This window comes from Colletes latitarsis, chromosome 4 (assembly GCF_051014445.1).
Source record: "Colletes latitarsis isolate SP2378_abdomen chromosome 4, iyColLati1, whole genome shotgun sequence".
Taxonomy (NCBI): domain Eukaryota; kingdom Metazoa; phylum Arthropoda; class Insecta; order Hymenoptera; family Colletidae; genus Colletes; species Colletes latitarsis.
This window is the reverse complement of record NC_135137.1, coordinates 30,724,800-30,744,215: the sequence shown is the minus strand read 5'-3', so window position 1 is coordinate 30,744,215 and position 19,416 is coordinate 30,724,800. Positions and strand designations below refer to the sequence as shown.

At 40.5% G+C, this 19,416-nt stretch overlaps 1 protein-coding gene across 7 annotated transcripts in view; it reads right to left on the bottom strand.

Annotated features, from left to right (window-relative positions):
- Positions 1-19,416, bottom strand: part of Rbp6 (RNA-binding protein 6) — a 1,141,481-nt gene that overhangs the window by 357,288 nt on the left and 764,777 nt on the right. The gene's annotated exons all lie outside the window — the stretch shown is intronic.

Genomic DNA, 19,416 nt, shown 5'->3' with positions numbered 1-19,416 from the left:
AGTGGAGCCGCGCGGCTCGCGGTGGTGGGGTGCGCGCCGAAGGAGCGAGGGATAGACCAGGGAGGGGCCCCTTACCCCTCGTCCTAACGTTTCGCCGCTATCGGGCAACCGCTACCCCTCCGTGGCGCGCAGGCGCCCCCGGGGCGCTGCCGTCGCTCGAGGGGGATAGCGCCTCGCGATTCTAGCCGGAGAAAGCTCGCGAGAGCGACCAAGAGGGGCGCGTTAACGGAGAGGGACCGACGTGGAACGTCGGGGAGAGGGAGACCCGCCGCGGTTCTCCTTCTCGCTCGTTTCCTTCCTTCCCTCGCGAGCACCCCAGCATCGACCGACGCGACGCGACGCACGCCACGCCGCCGCGCCGTTCCGTGCTCCTCCTCGCCACGCCGACCCAACGGGAATACTTAATGCCAGCGGAGTGCCTGACTGCCTGACTGCTCCTCCTCGCCACGCCACGCTCGCTTGACGGCGGGATGGAGACCCGACGGGAGGGAGAAACGGTCGAGCGGCGAGCGACGAGGGGGGCCAGGGGCGAAAGGGGATTCCGCTCGCAAGTCGCGCTGTACCGATGCCTGAAACGGTGCATGACTACTTGTTACGCGTCCGCGAGCTGAATTCCTGCCACGACGTGATATTGAATGAAGTGTTTCTTCGCGCGGATCCGGAGGCGTTGCCGGGCCGAGCCGCGATACATACGTAACCGTTTTCCGCGCAACGGGGCGGCTAAAATCTTGAAAAATCCGTTTCGCGTTATTGTAACGTTTCAGGGTCCGGAGTTTCGAATTTAGGGTGGTCGCGATCGAGAGGAACGCGGGACCGTTTTCTCGATTTGATATCGTATTGGCAGCTGCCAGCGAACAGCAACGCCTGGGCTAGGTGCTCGAAGTAGCGCGAGCTTATGTTTAAGAAGCCTCCGGTCTGACCAATATTGGCCACTACTACTTCCGTCGGATCCCAAAGCCAACCACTTCGGCGAGCTCTCTCCCTGGCCAAGGGCCAGCTTCCTCGCTCTCTCTTTCTCCCTCTCTTTCTCGCGTCCAGCAAGTCGGTGTAAACGTATCCTACGCTTAACGCGGAAGGAAGGGGCTAACCTAACCTAGAAAGATTTCATTGAGCCGCAACGTGACTTGGCTCGCTGCCAATACTATGAACGCTACGCACACCCGCACGTCGATCCCCGTTTGTTCCCGCGGCACGCGGCGAGGATTCAGGGATACAGGTTCCGTGGAAATCAGAATCGCGTAATTCCTTGTCGCGTTCCACTTTGCTACATTCTCAAAAGCACGCAATAAAATCGTTGTTGATGTTATTATTGATATTTGGTCAATTACAATATACACCTTTTACTCTTTAACGTATATGGAAGGAAAATATTATAATTGAAATATTAAATATATTTCAATTAATTTTATCTGTAAGAGGAATGAACTACAAATTTTCATGTGCTTATTTTATAATGTTGTATAATGTTGAATTAATTTTTATGGATGTTACGAAACATATTTGTAGTGTAGGCAAAGACAAGAGTAAACATGTATTTAAATTCGTGAAATTGTACAAATTCCTGAGAAAATAAACTAAAATTTTATTTCTGAATGGACTCGATCACAGAGATTATAAATCGATGACAACGATGAATTTTATTTCGTGTTTAAACTTGCCGTTTTTTCATTTAATGAACGACTCTTGTACGGATCGAAACGCCAGTGTTCAGATAATAACTGCGTTGCAAATTAAAACCGAATTTGATTAATTTGAGTGTCATCTATCCATACTCTCATCCCGATGATAGCACGTTGCCTCATGAACATTTTGTACCATATTTTATCTTTTACTGCAATTAATCCCCAAGCTTCTACTAAAGTGGGGGTGACAAACCAATGGTACCCACTCGAGATCAAAATAAAATTTATTGTATGTTGAATTTTGAATAGAAAAACCAATTTTTTAAAATGAAAATAATGTATGTATAAATGAATAATATATAAATTCACATATCTCTTGGCAGAAACGCGTGTTCGATCAAATACTAGCACACGTACGCCGATGTGCTGAGCGGCTTTCCGTCGGACCGCAGTATGTTAAAGCCTGCAACACTGTGTACCGCAATTTACCCTTTACACTGCGCAATTAGTTTACACATTGTGTTTCAGCAGTTCCAAATTAAATTGACAGAATTTTACAAAAGATATCCGTTGGTTATTTTCTTGGAAAATTTAGGGAAACGCAAGGTTAGACTTTAAAAAACGTGAAATCTTGTTTCAGCAACGATTCAACGCTTAAAAACTAGGATACTTTTCTTGTCATAGTAAAATGAAATATACAGTAGATCTAGATACAGTAATAATTTAATTACAATAATATCGAATATAGTAGTAACGAGCCATTTGTTATTCGCATTGAACATTTTTAACCAATCGTTTTTCGTCACATTCTGTATTTATTCTCTTTAATATAGATTATCCTATATTAATGGCTATGAAGATACCCACGAATGGTTAGTTGAAATCGTTTAATACGTATAATAAATGGCTTGTTACGATTACATTCGACATTAATTAAGTTTAATGCTATAAGCGTTATATCTAACGATTTTAATTATTGAAACCCTCGCAAGTTACATATTACTCGATATCTGTAATAATTTTTCATATACCAAAATAGGTTCCTTTTCAATTAGTTTTCTTTCATGTTCATATAGACAATTTCAACTTAAAATTTCTATGGAGAAACATACATTGATTTTCACATGTTCCAAAACAGAACGGAAAGAAATTACAGTCTACTAATTACGTTAAATAAATTCTCTCGTCTCTATTCCAATAAAAAAATTAAAACTGCAAGATCCACGGTGTAATATTGCATTGGTGAAACCAACCCAGTCAAAGAGCAATGTACCTTTAAACTAAAAAATTGAAACGTTTGGAGATGCTGAAATTTAATTTCAGTTGATAACTGGTAGCGACGAACGTTTCAAACGTTCGTTTTACTTTTCGCCCGTATTATCTCGCGACAGCAGCCCGGTAAAATTTTTTCACAAATGCTCGGTGTCGTCCTTGTCCAGGAGTCGAGCGTCCGCGAAGGAGAAATTCACAGGGAATAATGCGACCAATAACTCCGGCCGGATTTGGCTGTCACACTTATTCCCGGCAACGTCGCGCGCAATTGGTCGCGAAATATTGCAGAATAGGGTCGTGACCCGACCTTATTAGCGCCCGTGTTGCTTGTTCTATAATCTAGCGACGCGGGGGCGGTGTTAGCAACAACGGCAACATCAACTTGCCATTCCGGGATAATAGTTACGTGAGGAACAGCGAGGAAGGCGCTGGTGTATTCAGCATTTGGCTTACTTCCAACGCGAAGATGCTGAATGAACTTGGCGGGAAAACCGCACCAACGCGTGCTTCGTTCTGTCGCCCGAAATGTGCATCCACGAAATCAACGTTGAACCTTCTCGGATGTGAAACGCAATTGGAGAGCCCGAGACGTTGTAATTGCACGATCACAGGCTTCAACGGTTGTTTCGGTCGATGATAATTATTGTTGCGTCGCAAACTCGTAATTGAATAGGAACGTATAACAACGTCTAAGAAAATGTGCTCCCGACAACGAACAGACCATGACTTTTCATTGTCCAATTTTCTTCGGCTACTTTCTATCACTTCCTTTTAACGAAGAATCATTCAACTCGTCGAAAAGCTTAAAAAAGGTAATGACAAACTACTATAAAAATTCATCGATACTCAAAGACCACAGAGGTTTTTGATGAACTCAATGAAGACATTAGAGAAAATTTTTGACAAAAAGTTCTTGTAATTTTTTGTCTATTTGCATTTTTGTAGAGTTCGAGCTTATGAAAAATGTTTTTGCTTTACTGAGCTCATCCTTACTATTCTCAACGCCTCGAGTGCCCCAAAGAATGGAAGGAAGTCATTTATAAAAAGACACCGTCCGTATAATTTGTGGTAAATGTAGCTGAACATCTCGGTAGCCAAGGTCGGGCTGAATCGGTAGATAAAGGTTCTTTGAAGAAAAGGCAAGATCTCTAAAACTATCAGATTTTGCGAGAATATCGAAAATTACCTATTGAAGAAAGTACGTTCTACGCCAACGAAAGAAAATTGATGGAGGGCATTTAACACGTAATATTTCTGTGCGTAGTACGTACAGTTAATAAAATCAAGTGTGATAGATATAATTTTAAATATAATTCGAGATCACCGTGTCAAAGGAATTTCTGCAAATATTTTATGCGAGTGGTGAAACAAAGTGACAAGATCTTGTGCTATAAAACGTACTTTTGAGAAGATTTATGCTTTAGGATGGGAAATACTCCCTGAGCCTTCATATTCTCCTACTGTTTCACCAAACAATTATCACCTTTTCTTGGCACTAGTCAAACACACGAGAAACAGAGAGTTCCACAATGAAATAGTTGCCAGGTTCTTTACCTCTGAAGAAAAAACGTTTTATAAAACCTGGGGAATTACAACCTTATATCTCACTGAGAAAGAATTTCAAATTACACAGAAGCTAATGTTTACGAACATTTATGAAAATTTTTATAGTTTAATTTTTCTTATAAAATACAGAGTTTCCCAGGAAAGCTTGTCACCCTTAAATACATATAAAAAAAAGATATCGATCACCTAGTTACTATCGCTTCCAGTAAAAATAGTTGGTCGCCAGCCCTGATTTTAACGAATATGCACTTCCGTCGATCAACAATACGTCTGAATAATTTATTCGGGTGGCTCGAACGCGCGGAACGTTACTTTCCCGGAAGTATTTCGACGAGAGCGTAGGAACGTACCGGTGCGTAATAACCAAGAATGATGATGAAACTCCACGTAAGTGTTTTTTAAATTATTGCAGTCCCAAGTGCAGGGAACGAGGAAAGTTACTCGGCAGCGGCGCGAGCATCTGAAAACACGGGATTCTTTCACGGACCGCTTTACGTCACAAGATTAAAGCAGGAACGTGCGGCAATATGTTTCCACGGCCGTGAAGATTAGCGAACGAACGTCAGAGTATTCTCGCTCCGCTCAAGAATTTAAACGGCTGACGTGATCCCGTGACCGCCTCAACCGTTTCACAATGATCATTACTCTGGGGAGCGTCAACTGCCAAGGATGACGTGTAATCATGATATTGGAACGTAACTGAGTTATCACGGCGTAGGAGGGGCTCGCCCTTTCCTCCAGGGTCTCAATCGGACGGCATGCGCCACGGAAGCTTCGCAGACACGTCAACACGCCGTTTATACGCCAGCTACGCGAGCTTCGCCCTATTGGAATTGTACAGGACAGCGTAAAACGATAAGCTAAACAGTGCATCCCTAATTGGGGGACTCGCGATTATGACAGATGAGTTATGCCAAACCGTAACGATCCTGCGAGAGCAGGTCACGCTGTTTCCATTTCACTCACGCTGCATCTCGGAATCTCTACATTTTGTTTCACGTGTGTCTCAATTGAATTTTACGTCCAATTAACCCTAACCTTACCGGGACTTTAAGTCTACTGAGTTTTAGAAACTTGCAAGTAAATGACACTTTATTTTAAAGCTTAATGATGTATAACATGTCAATAGTATATAGATTTGCTTATAGACTCTATAGTTGTTTCGTTATTGCGACTATTAACAGTTTGCTACGATCGTCGTGTATGTATTTTATTTTTGAGAAGCTCCGTCGTACGTGTTTATTGATTTTGACAATGCTGTAATTACTATTTCGAACATGACATCGTAATAAAATTGCAAAAAGACAACGGTACGATCTATGACAGTAGTAAGAATGTCGATCCAAATCTTATATAAACCAATTTATTTTAATTTTAAGTTAAAAATTTTGTACACTAATGATAGTACAAGATGCTATCATTTTATTCTAGTGCTGAACTGTTGGAAGGAGACATTATATCTTCCTTATTAATTAGTATTTCTTTTATATTTTTCGTAAACGTACCGAAGAAGCGTCCTTCCTAAATAAAAAAAAATAATTCGCCTCTGATGTTACACCCAACTATAAATTCTGCTCATATGTACCACTCTAAGAATCTATAAGGGTTTGTAGCACCATAATATATAATATTCTGACGGGCTTGCAGAAGCTCTGGAGTGCAAAATGATATTGTTTATTCGTAACAAGACACACATCCCCGACGCTACATACACGAATTGATGCCCCGGAAAAGGAAGACACATAGAACTCAAAGCTCTACGTAATACGCTCCCCAAACAGCAAATTAGGAAGAAATGATTCTACCGTGAGACCTGTGTACACACAAACAAATCAGCGCGTTCGTCGAGGACTTGTTCCCTTCCCGGTAAATTACTAATTCCACGCGCGAGCCGTGTCAATAACGAGTATTTCCGACTCCTTTGACCAAACTGCTCTCTCTCCCTCTCTCTGAACCGCGACTCCAACGATCGAACAAAAGCCAGCGTTTAAATAGCTAAGTGCGTTCCAGAGAGTCGCAAAAACCACGCCGCCCGGTTACGTAACGGAATCGATAACAATGTCTCAGCCGTGCTCGGAGAAACATAAATTATAAACGAAAAGAACAGTGAAAAACTTTCCGATCCCCCTCGAATCCCCTAACCACCCTCCCTCCTTACTCTTTCTGGCTCCGGCCGCCCGTGCACTCGGTATTTGTCTCGACGACAGTACAAGGGCAGCATGTTTTCGTCGGCGATGAGGAAAACAGTCGCTCCGGAGTTTCGAATCCCCCGCATACGGGATGAACGAGGACGGAGCTCGAAGGGGGGTAGGGCGGAGGGGCGGGGAAGGAAGAAAGGGCACGATGGAAGGAAGAGTGGATAGATACTCGATTGGACCACCCGACTGCAGCGAAACTCTTCGACATCGACCCAGTTCGTCGTTTTCCGCATGACGTTGCTGCGCCAGTCGGGTTTTTGGTCGCGATTTTCAGGTTCGATACTTATCCCCCAAGATACGGCTCATCCGGGCCGACTCACCTCTTCCTCGGTTTTCCCCCTGCCTCCTGCGAAACCGCCCTTTAGCATACTCTTCGCTCCATTCCGCCTCGTTTTCCCGGTGTCTGGTCCAACCTCTGTGCGCGTGTGCATGCACGCGAACGTTTCTCTTTCTGATCCCTCTTCCCCCCACCCCCATCGTCCGCGGAACGAGCAGCTCGAAACTTTTCTAAGATATTAGACGCGAGACGCTTCGACGTATTCGAGTCTGTCTTCCTTGGCCGCGGAGAGCCTCGAGTCCGCGGACTTGCACGTTCGAATGCTCCGTGTTGCAAAGAGAAAACGGAGACTCCTGGCTAAGAAAACCGGTAACGGGACGAGGAGGGCTGGATGGGCAAATAGCACGAATCACGCGAGCCGTTGCCTCGTAATTAATAGGGCGCACGAGAACGAGCTACCGCGCCATCGGCGGTTCTCGAGATCCTCGTTCGTTTCTCGAAGAAGCTTTGCACGCTTTGCCGGTACATTGTGTTCCGGGGGAACGTTCATCGCGATCGGCGTTTATTTCCTGGCAGCTCGGTTCTTGTTCGAGATGCGTATAAGCCAGAGACAGTTTCGAACATTTTTGATTCCTCTACTTAAGGTAGACGTATGTTTCTTGATACCATTTCTTAAGCTTCTATTCGGTAAACTGTACGAATCTTTGAAATTCGTTAAAATACTGTATTTAAATGTAGTGTTCACTTTCCTCTGCAGGAAGAAATCTAAATTGTATGAATTTCTGAAATAAAATATATGAACAGTATATTTTCTATTAAAATACTGTATGTAAATGTATATACAGGGTGTTCGGCCACTCCTGGGAAACATTTTAATGGGAGATTCTAGAGGTCAAAATAAGACGAAAATCAAGGATATTAATTTGTTGATTGAGGCTTCGTTAAAAAGTTATAGTAACATTTCCGGCCCCACAATATATTTTCAGTAAAGAATTGTTTTCTCGAAAGTACGTAGGACTTCGGAGGTATGCCTATTCACCAAAAATGATTGTAATTGACCCCTGCAACCGAAAATAATTTTTCCAGAACGATTTGAAATTTTTTAATTTCGCCGAAAAATTTAAGCACCTACCCCCTGTCGATTTCTCTTAAAAATTCGTTTTTCATTTTTAATAAATTTGTTTGATGCTGTACGGAAATTTTGTCTAATACTTTTTTGTAGGTATCTATGAGCTATACCTCAGAAAAAAATTTCAATGAGATACGTTCACTATTGTAGGAGTTATGACTGTTTGAAAAGTGGACCACTTTTATGGGGTTTTTCTTACTTTACGAGGTTAAGGAACAACTTTTCCAACACTGTTAGAATTTCTACATATTCTTCACTAAAATACGCGTTGATTGCTTTTTGAAACATTAAAATCGTCCAATCCGTTCAGAAGTTATGACGTTTTAAAGATATGCATGAAATTTCAGTGAAACATATCAATGGTATGGTCAGACATCATATTTTCGGTAATGAATTTTTTTCTCGAAAGTGCGTAAGATTTCGGGGGTATGTTTATCGACCAAAAATGACTGTAATTGACTCCCACAACTAAAAATAATTTTTTCAGAACGATTTGAAATTTTTTAATTTCGCCGAAAAATTCAATACCTACTCGAATTTTTCCCCGAAAATGCGTAGGATTTCTTTTTTAATTTAGTAAAAATGTATCAGAAGTCAGGATATTCCTAAAGTAACATACTGATTTTATTCATTAAATACGATGTTTATAATGTGCACAAAAGTTGGAAATGCGTGTAAATATGCTGAAAATTTTAATTGCAGCAAAAAGGCATACGTAAACATATAATACGGGTTTCGAAGGAAGTATTCTGAGGGGAACGTGGCACCATAAGTAAGTAGAATGTTAACGGTATCGAGTAAATCTTACATTGCAGCAGACCTTGGGAAAGTCGACTGAAATGTCTGACCTAATACGAGTTGGTATTCCTACCAAGGTTGGATCTCTCTTTCTGCTATACACAGTATTTGCCATTGACGTTGTCTGACTGCACAATCCTATCCTACTTGTCAGCGTATACCGCTTTGCTTTCACTTAAATCTTTAAAAATTCCTTCGCGTTTGCAACATATTTAATTATAACGAATTGGAACAACATATTGCGTCGAATATAAATGATTTTTATGATGCTGTGAATCGGATATAATTATTTAACTCTGAGAAAATTGAATGGCTACTGTACACTATGATATTAGAGTAAGTTTTTTCTCAGTAAAGATACAAAAACATTGCTAGGGAAAATAGGTGATAAAACTTGATAAAACAACCTAATTAAAGGGAATGAAGACAACAAACTTCTCATTAACAGGTGTGTTTATATAAATAAATTGTATAAAATATTTAATAGTCATATTAGCATCGAAACGTCATTGTCTGACGTAAATAAAATAAATAAAAATATAACTGATACTGAAACTGGTGTATCAGATCCTACAAAGTCATTTGTTAAGCCATGATATTCACGAGTAACGTTACGTAGAGACGTTGACAACGCTCGGGGATAATATTACCTTCTAAGAATTCATTTGTGCCAGGCAAGAATTCAGAAACTTTCATTTTAAGAACGTATAAGTGCTCCCTTGGCTGATATATGGGTCAGAGCGCGCACACGCTCGCAAGAAAGACAACTCGGAGCATTTATCTGCGCGGGTTCGGTAAAAAGAAAAAAAAAAAGGAGCACGGAATTGCGCTATAAACGTTTCACGTTTTACTGCAACCGCGGTAAAGGTATTCTCTTTGTCAGTTAATTTTGTACTAACCGCATATTTATTGGCATTCGCCGGTAACGCACCGTTTCTTTCGCCCGTTCCACGCTATCGTCGGAGCATTTACACCATTTTTCGCCGAGGTTCCGCCGAAACGGTTCCGAAAAAGAAACCCGTCCGCGTATCCTTTCCCGGGGGAAGATTCATTAAGTCGATGAAGCCATTTACCGGCGTAGGAAAACGGAGTGCGACGGAATTTGTCACCGGGAATCGCTTTCGCGAGGATTTCGTCGCGCCTCAGCCAGCGCGAAGGAATTTATATCTGGCCAAGCATTTTCCGAGCGTCTCTCCGGGCATTCGCGGGGACAGAGGGAAGAAAGAGGGGGTAGGGACAGGCGGGCGAAAAGAAGCCGGAGAACGAGTTGGCTCGGTACTTGAAGTAAATCAAAGGAAGGAAATGAATTTTTATTGAAGAAAGGGCCTCTCTCTGGAACCGGAGCCAGCTCTTGCTCCGCGAACTAAGTGAAATCTGTGAAAAGTTGCGTGAGAAACAATGCGGTGCCAGTCGGCCCTTTCTTACCGACTTACACCCTTAAAAAACTATCCCCGGGAGGAGTATACCTCGGGATTCGGTGGATTTCTTCAAACCTTTTCCGACTCTCGTTTTTACGGGGCCCCTTGTTTTTCATCCACAGAGCCACCTCCCCGTTGAATCTTTACGAGGTGATTAATGTATTAATAAGAGGGTTGCCTCTCCTTTGTCCGGGAAATGCGTCGTCGTTCTTTTCCTTCCGTCGATTTGAATACTCGCGGGCTTAATGGCTCCTTCGGTGTTCCGCAAATAAAGAGCACGCCGTCTGCTGTCGATCCGTATTTACGTATTTGTCGTTTGCGTACCGTTTAAAAACGACTGCCGCCCTTCGGTCCGTTTCTTTGTCGGCTTTAATTCGACGGCGAAAGTACGCATCAAACCTCCCCCGTCCGTTTTCTTCAGCCAGTTTATACCGAGACACTCGGGCTCTCGACGACGCGAATTACTTTGTACTGTCTGCGACGCATTTTGCTCGTCGCTAATAAGACGTTAACGTTTCGCTGGAAACCGACTTGCCAAACCTTTTCAAAGCGTATCGCGTAGAAGCTGCTTAGCATTTACGTTAGTGCTAGATGTTTTGTTTTATTTTTATTACTGCACTGGAAGAGCAGCTCGAATTGGGAACTGGAACCCTTTCAATTATTTAATTCACGTTTCTGTTCTATAAATACCATTTTATGGCACTATTCGTCGAAATTAGCAGTTCCTTTTTAGTGCTCTTATTTTTCTTACGTATTTCCTCTAACGTGGGGTCAGCTACTGAATCGGAAGGAGGTCAAGCACCAGAATCTCCGATATCGGCAGGTGTCAACTACCGAAACATTTTCAGAATTTCGCAGAGAATTCGATATAATTACGTATTGCATTGTAGAAAGTAGGTAATACAATAAAGTTAATACAATTAGTTATCACGATATTTATTTATCATATGGGTTAAACCTCAAAATGTACAAGAGAAAATATAATCTTTTTACAGTTGAGGTAGAGAACTGTGCTCATAGATAAACAATACATACAGTATATAATAGAGAAATATGGAACAAAATAGAATTGATATGGAGACTTATAATTTAATTATAAATTGCAAACCTGACTTTTGAATACGAGAATTTTAATTTTAAAACTATTCAATGAACATTTACTTTATTAACAAGGGGAAAACTACTCGAAAAAATCTGCTGCTTAATAACAAAAAAAAAATAGAAATGTATACAATGACTATATGGAAGAATAATTGGAAAAGGTTGCGTGACAGTTTATTTACACTGTAATTTTTTGGTGTTTCTTTGGATTTACTTCATAAAAAAAGTGAAAACTACTCGAAAAAATCTGCTATTTGATAACAAGAGAAAAAATATAAATGTATACAGTGACTATATGAAAGAATAATTGAAAAAAGTTGAAAGATTTTATTTACACTGTAATTTTTGTATGTTTCTTTGGATTTACTTTATTAAAAAAGGGAAAACTACTCGAATAAATCTGTTGTTTGATAAAAAGAAAAAACCTAGCAATGTATTCAACGACTATATAGAAAAGTAATTGGAAAAGGTTGAGCGAGATTTAATTTGCACTGTAATTTCCGGATGTTCCATTGGATTTACTTTATTAAAAAAGTGAAAACTACTCGAAAAAATCTGCTGTTTGATAACAAGAAAAAAAATAGAAATGCATACAATGACTATGTGGAAGAATAATTGAAAAAGGTTGAGTAAGATTTTATTTACGCTGTAATTCTTGTATGTTTCTTTGGAGAGCATCATCTATGATTCCGATCACGGGTTAAGAGACTAATGAGACGTACCACGGAATAGCGCACTAACGCAGTTTAGCACTGTAGCTACGTCATTTGTGCTCGCTCTCAGAAGAGAAACCGCCAGTAACTCCGCACGAACGTGCACGAGTGTACACGCAGGTGTGTCTCTGGCGCATCCCCCATCCGCGAAACTCCGTAATGACTGTCGCTCGTTTAGATTGGTTTACACGTAATGCGCTTGAGGACGTAATGGTGCATGCCCGATTAATACGCACCGCTGTATATTACTTGTAGAGTTACGGGTACCGCCTTTCACCACGAAAATCTACCCCGACGACTCGATTCTCTGGACGTTTACGAACGAACTCCGAGGCAACCGTAAATTTGTTTCCTCGATTTATCAAGGATATCGCGGTCGTCGTAAACACCACTCTCCGCGCACTTTTTCATTCAGCTTTTCAGCCTCGGTACTTTAACTTCCATTCGTTTCACTGATACCGTTTGCGCGATGGCGGCTATTTTTCATAGTCAATTACGCTTTTTCATTTATTCACTATGGCGAACATTTCTGACCCGAGATTGCTTCTCGCGCGTTTTTTCGACGTATTTCGAATATTCGATTAGCCTCGAGGACATCGATGATTTTGTCTACTACGCATTTTTTTTTTTCTACCTACGGCCATTTCGACGGCATAAAAACGAAATGATTATACGCGTACGAATAAACCGAGAATGCGGGATAAATATTTTTTCACTGATAAGTTTGATCTTTGTAAGTTCTCATACGAGTATTCATTACGTTTATTTTCACAAATTTTACGAAGAAACTTTGGATGCACTGGAATGTTAATACAACACACGCATGACCCAAATAATTTAAAAATCGATTTTCTGGTGAACCGTGCTCTTCGCTAAAAAGTTTCATACGACGTTTCTGATTTATTTTTTAACCGTAGAATGACCGTACTTTTGCACAGAGGAGTGTCAATCATGTAGATAGCACGTATTCGATTCCTTTAAAGTCGCACTGTATCGCGCTATCTTTTATTTGAACGATAATCGATACGCGTTTCGCCATGATCAACAGGGATTACGCGTTTCGCGAAAGTAATTAGCGAAACGTAATTAAAAGATCGGACCGTTTGAAAACGCGCTAGGAATTCTCGTGTGTATAACATTCACGTGCCGATAATTAACTGCGGACTAGCTGGGAACGATGGAAATTGCGTGTTGCGAAATTTTTCAGTCGAATCGAACACATTGTTGCGTACACCTACCCCTTTGTGAACAATTTTTAAAGTACTGTACCGTCCACACATACCTAATTAAATTTATATGAGCGTAGTAGTTCAACAAAGAAAAACAGGGATTTCGATGTTCTACCAAAAAATTGAGCTTATCGAGAAAGGCGAGTCTAACTGTACACGACGCGTTTGGATTATAAAAATATATTTCTTAAATATAAGAAGAAAGTTTTATGTGTTACTTTTACTTGTAATAGGACCTTTTTATAAGGTTAAATTAAATATATTTATGTAACTGAAAAATGATTACTTTGTTACTTCTGTGTATTATTACTCTTTCCTATTTTGTACTGTATAATGGATTTTATTATTTCAAGTCAATCAAAATTTATCTTTCCATCTGAGTAAATTTTTAATTATATAGCGTAATAATATTATTATTTATGTTCTCGATGGCTTGTAAAAATTTATAACAACAGCAAAGAAATGTCAATATGGTCGAAGTAGTGAGATTTTGATTATTTTACAAAGGAGAAGAGGATAACTGGCAACCACGATAAACTAGAGTAAAGATAGAAGTTTGCTAATATTTCAGATATAAAATTCAACGTTAATTACACAATTTGAAGATCGAAATCGAGGGTTTGCAAGTTCAAGACTCAAATGATCAAACCGAAGGGCGAGAAACTTCAGTCTGGGAAGTCCAAGTAGTTCAATACGGAAGTCCAAAAACTTTTGTTTGAAACTTCGCGTAGAACATAAGTCTAATCGTGTACGATTTTAGAAACCGATACTATAAGACGAAGTTTCCGAAGTTTTATACGTACATATTCGGTATTTACACTCCAAATTAATTCACGTAGCCATCGATACCTTGCTACTTTTATTCCTTCTTCTATTTGTATCATTCTTCTTGTTGCTGTTATCGAAACATTTTAGTTATATTCTATTTTTAGTTATACAGGGTGTTCGGCCACCCATGGGAAAAATTTTAATAGGAGATTCTAGAGGCCAAAATAAGACGAAAATCAAGAATACCAATTTGTAGATAGTGGCTTCGTTAAGAAGTTATTAACGTTTAAAGTTCCGTCAATACTGAATTTTTTTCTCGAAAGTGGGTAAGATTTCGGGAGTATGTCTATTCACCGAAAATGATTATAATTGACCCCCGCAACCGCAAATAATTTTTCCAGAACGATTTGAAACTTTTCAATTTCGCCGAAAAATTTAGGCACCTACCCCCTGTCGATATCCCTTAAAAATTCGTTTTTGATTTTTAATAATTTCGCTTGATATCCTACAGAAATGTTGTTTAATACTTTTTTGTAGGTACCTATGGGCTCTACTTCAGAAAAAAGTTTCATTGAAATATATTCACTATTATAAGAGTTATGGCTGTTTGAAAATTGGATCATTTTTATGGGGTTTTTCTAACATTACGTGGCCAAGGAACAACCTTTCCAATATTTTTATAATTGTTACATATTCCACATTAAAATACGCGGCGTTTGGCTTTTTGAACTTTAAAATCGTCCAATCCGTTCAAAAGTTATGACGTTTTAAAGATTCACATGAAAATTCGGACAGACATTTCTGACTAGAAATGATATTTTCGGTAAGGAATTTTTTTCTCGAAACTGAGTAGGATTTCGGGGGTATGTCTATTCACCAAAAATGATTGTAATTGACCTTCGCAACCGAAAATAATTTTTCCAAAACGATTTGAAATTTTTTAATTTAATTGTTAATAACTTCTTAACAAAGCCTCCATCAACAAATTGGTATTCTTGATTTTCGCCTTATTTTGGCCTCTAGATTTTCCCATTAAAAGTTTTCCCAGGGGTGGCCAAACATCCTGTATACTGCAACATCCAGACACCAATTTTGAGCATTCTTGTAATATTCCACAATTTTATAGAATAAATTTGAGACACGATTTGCAAGATGCAACGAACGAGCCCCGCCCGTATCGCGAAATCAACCCCAATCGTAGCCCTGAACCGAACCCCGGGTGGGCCAGTCCATTCAACGCCGGGGGTATCGGTTACATTTTCGCGGCCCCCTAACCGCGACACATTCCAAAAAACTTCAGAAGAGAGGAAGAGGAAGTCCCGTCTCGGTTCCTCGCGGGTGCTCTCGTCTCCGGTTTTGACGTGCTATGGTCTGAACCTCTTGAAAACCTTTCTGCGCCGCACAAAGGGAACACAGAGAGGGGAAAGGGGGCCAGGAATACGAGGGAACGGGCACGAAGGAAGCAGAAGAGGAGGACGGAGGGGGTCTTTTCGTAAGCGTAATGAAACTGCCTAGTAATCTTAGAAGCTGTGTACATCCCGTCTCACCTCGTCGCGGCAGTCAGCCGGGTTAAATGTCTTGAAATGGATATTCCTGCTGGTAGTAGACGGTAGATTCGGATGCGCGCAGGCGACGTGCAGAAGTTACCGTTTCGGATATTACCGCGCTCGCTGCTGCTTAAGACCTCGACGTGAATTTCGTGTCTCGCCTAACGCCGGCCGCATCGTCAGGAACTGCGCGCCGGTATTTCACCAGGAAAGGTCGAGTCATTAATGCCGCATTAATGGCCGCCGATTTTCTCTGTTATAATTATCGCCAGCCGCGCGCAACGTCCTCATCGTTCTCTCGATGGACCCGACGCTCCTCGAACCGCGACGAGCATCTCCAGACCGTCTATCCGCGAACAATTTTTTCTGCGTAAATTATTTCCTTTCCCCCGTACGGGGTGGTTCACCCCTTAGACGCCCGTTGTACCGTTTGTGATTTATTTTACAATCTTTTACTGTTTAAATTGCTCGTTGTTGTCGTTACGGTAACATCGATTGCAAGGCTGTACAAGGATGGTTTATGGAGTATAGGATGATTTATATAAATCAATCTACTTGAATATCGGTGATGATACTTCACACATTGGAGTAGGAAGTTTTGTAATTGTAACGAGCATTGTCGAGTTAATGGGTTAATTTGTTTACGTTTTTGTTTGACAAAGCTTAAGAAACGTATGTGATGATTCTGTATGTTATATGTAGGAAAAGACAAAATTGAAATACTAAGGGAACTGGTAAGGAAAAGCGATGAATAAATTGGATGAAAGTGAATTAAACAAATGTATAGGAGTCTTAGAATGAAGGATCTTGTAAACGAGGCAACAGATGATTCATCTATGTTGAAAATTCAGTACGTTGAAATAGAGGGGTCATATTATCGAACTAACAAGTATAATAGTAAAAACGAAAAGTCGAGTTCTGAGTACGCTGAATGAGAAACAATGATAGACAAGAAAGTTAAGGATCACAAGGCATATCATAGTGATCAAAGAGAAGAACAACTAACGATTGAACAAGTATTAATTTCGATCGATGAAACACGACGAAAGAATACAGAAAAATAAAGAGATTGCACCAAAAGAAATTGTGATGAAGAAGTAGGTCATATTACTGTATAATCTATTGGTTAAGTAGAATAAAAGGAGAGCCAACAAGCAACAATTTGAGATTTCGAAGGATCAAGTTGCGATCCATGTAAATTGAATCAACGTATGTCGCTTGCGTAGGTGTTTAAATAAAAGAGGACCAAGGACGGATCCTTAAGGGTCACCGCGAGTAACCTGATTGTAGAATAAGAGGGTCTGGCTCGATTGAGCGCAAATTATGCAGGCGATTGGGATATGTTCACTCCGTTGAACGTAAGATTCTGCATCTACTTACAACGAAATGAACGCTCGCGCATGCCTTACGATGCCATTACGCGTTTCATGTTTGGTCGTGACTGGGAGCTAGTTTTCCTTAATGTCCTGAATACAGAGTGCCCTAACAGCGGTGTCGTAAAATTTTCACGTACATTATACGCCTCGGAACCGAAGAACAAGCTCTGATAAAATACGCTTAGCAACTGAATTCGATAATTTATAGAAGACTTGAATTTTTTACCATTAATATTTCCTCCTTCAAAAATCAGGTTTACAATTTATAATGAAATTATAAGTCTCCGATATCGATTTTATTTTGCTCTATCCGTATTTCTATGTTATATATACTGTACGTATTGTTTATCTATAAGCACTGTTCTCCCAAGTGTACAAATATTATATTTTCTCTTGTATATCAATGAGTCTTTACCCGTATAATAAATAAATAACAAAATATTGGAATTATATAATCTTTTATAGAGATCCTTTTAACCCTATTGTATCTTTTTCCAACTGCATGTAATTTACATTTCTGAACTTCTGAACTTAAAATTCCCTCCATTGTATAATAGTTCTAGGTTTCACACTATTTGCTATAACGATTCGATTTGAAATATGCTTGCAGTAAAGGCAACAATATTTTACCCTCTTTTAAGCATTTACAAAACTTCTGCATGAGTTAATATTTTTCTAGTTTCACGACAAACGAATAGGAGGGGGGGCGTGAACGACATTCTCACCCGATTGCACCACTTACGTCAGCGCAGATAGGAATACCTCTATTTCCGGGATTAAGGATTTGACGGACGTTGTATTTTTGTCACGGCATCTCGGGTTATCGGCGGCCACCTTCGTCGAAGAAGCTACCCGTGGAGAAACGATGGAGGGTGGGTGGCGATGCACGGACGGGGTAAGGCGAAGGAACGGACGAACTACCCCAAACGAAACTCACAAAACATTATTTCCAGCCTGAACGTCACGCGGCCCAGCTGGCAGTTAGATCGATAGATAGAGACGTCGGTCCTCCCGTTTCTCTGCGTCGAGGCGCCGTCATGCGAAACTCGAATTCAAATATAGAAATGTCTGGCCCAGTGACATTTGGCAGTTCGTATCAACCCCCATCGAGGATCCAGGAGAGTCCGTCGCGCGGCACTCTCGTCACCGATATCAAAGGATCTGTCGCACGGTTCTCCTGCGTCCCCCCCACCCACCCACGCCGACAATTTTTGAACGAGATCGAGTCGCGACGTAATCTCGAACGGGATCTTCTTCCCACGGAGAGATCTTGTAATTAAAAGCTCGTCCCCCCCGTCAGGCAGCGAAACGCGCGATATTCGGAGCGATGTAGAATTTCTTTGGACGACTCACCGAATCGATGGTAGATAAGACTATCGGAGAAAGAACGCCGCTTGGTTCTTACCTGCAACAAGTAACGTAAGAAACATTTTAATTAAAGTTGCAAAGAAGGGAGGAAAAAGGAATGATACAAGCGTTGACGTTCACCGAGAAAGTATCGATGTACCTTTGCTTACGGATTAGATTAATTGCTACATTTGATCAACCATAAATAATGTTCTTGATTCTTTGGTTTAACGTTAACTTTGTTTAGCACATTGCATAACACACAATATTATTTTCGATTTTTGAATATTAAAAACGCCACGCTACGATACAGAATATATTTAAAATAATCACTGACGCCACCTATTTAATTGTTAAACTCTGCATTTAAAATTCATCTTAATCCAAACATCGAGGTCGCGCGCCTCGCGAATGAGATTAACGCTATTTTGGTTGCTCGCGTCTAACGCACGCATAAAAATTTTAATTTCGTTGAAAAGTTCATTCTGAATGGGATTTGGGTATTGTTGTAAAAAGTTTGCAAAAGTACCCTGTCTTTTCGACGTCAACGGGACGTGAACGCGAATTTGCAATTTTAACGCCGACCGTTACAGTAACGTGCTTTTCAAACTTATTACGTGAGCATCCTGTGAAAAGTAACCGTTCTTGAAGCCCCCCAACTTCTCTTGATTGCGGTAATAAACTCAGCAAGATGGTTGAATTGCATTTACAATTGCACAGCTGCCTGATTCAATGAAACACTTTTGAAAATTTCTTAAATGTATCGCGGTACGGGAAACGCTCGAAAACATTAAAATTCTCTAAACCGTGAAAGATCGATTAAATCTAAAAATACGTTTCACCTTTCACTCGATTTTCCGAAATACGGAATTATTGTATTGGACGTACGATTGTGCTTCTGGAATTTTTTACGAGTCTTGGAAGCACAGAAATTATATTAAAAACTAATAAATTCAATAAATTTCATTCTTCCAACACTTTTATGTACACAAAAGCATATTACTCTGCATGTGTGTGCAATCTCAAACGATTCTCGCATTCTTTGGAGGAAATCT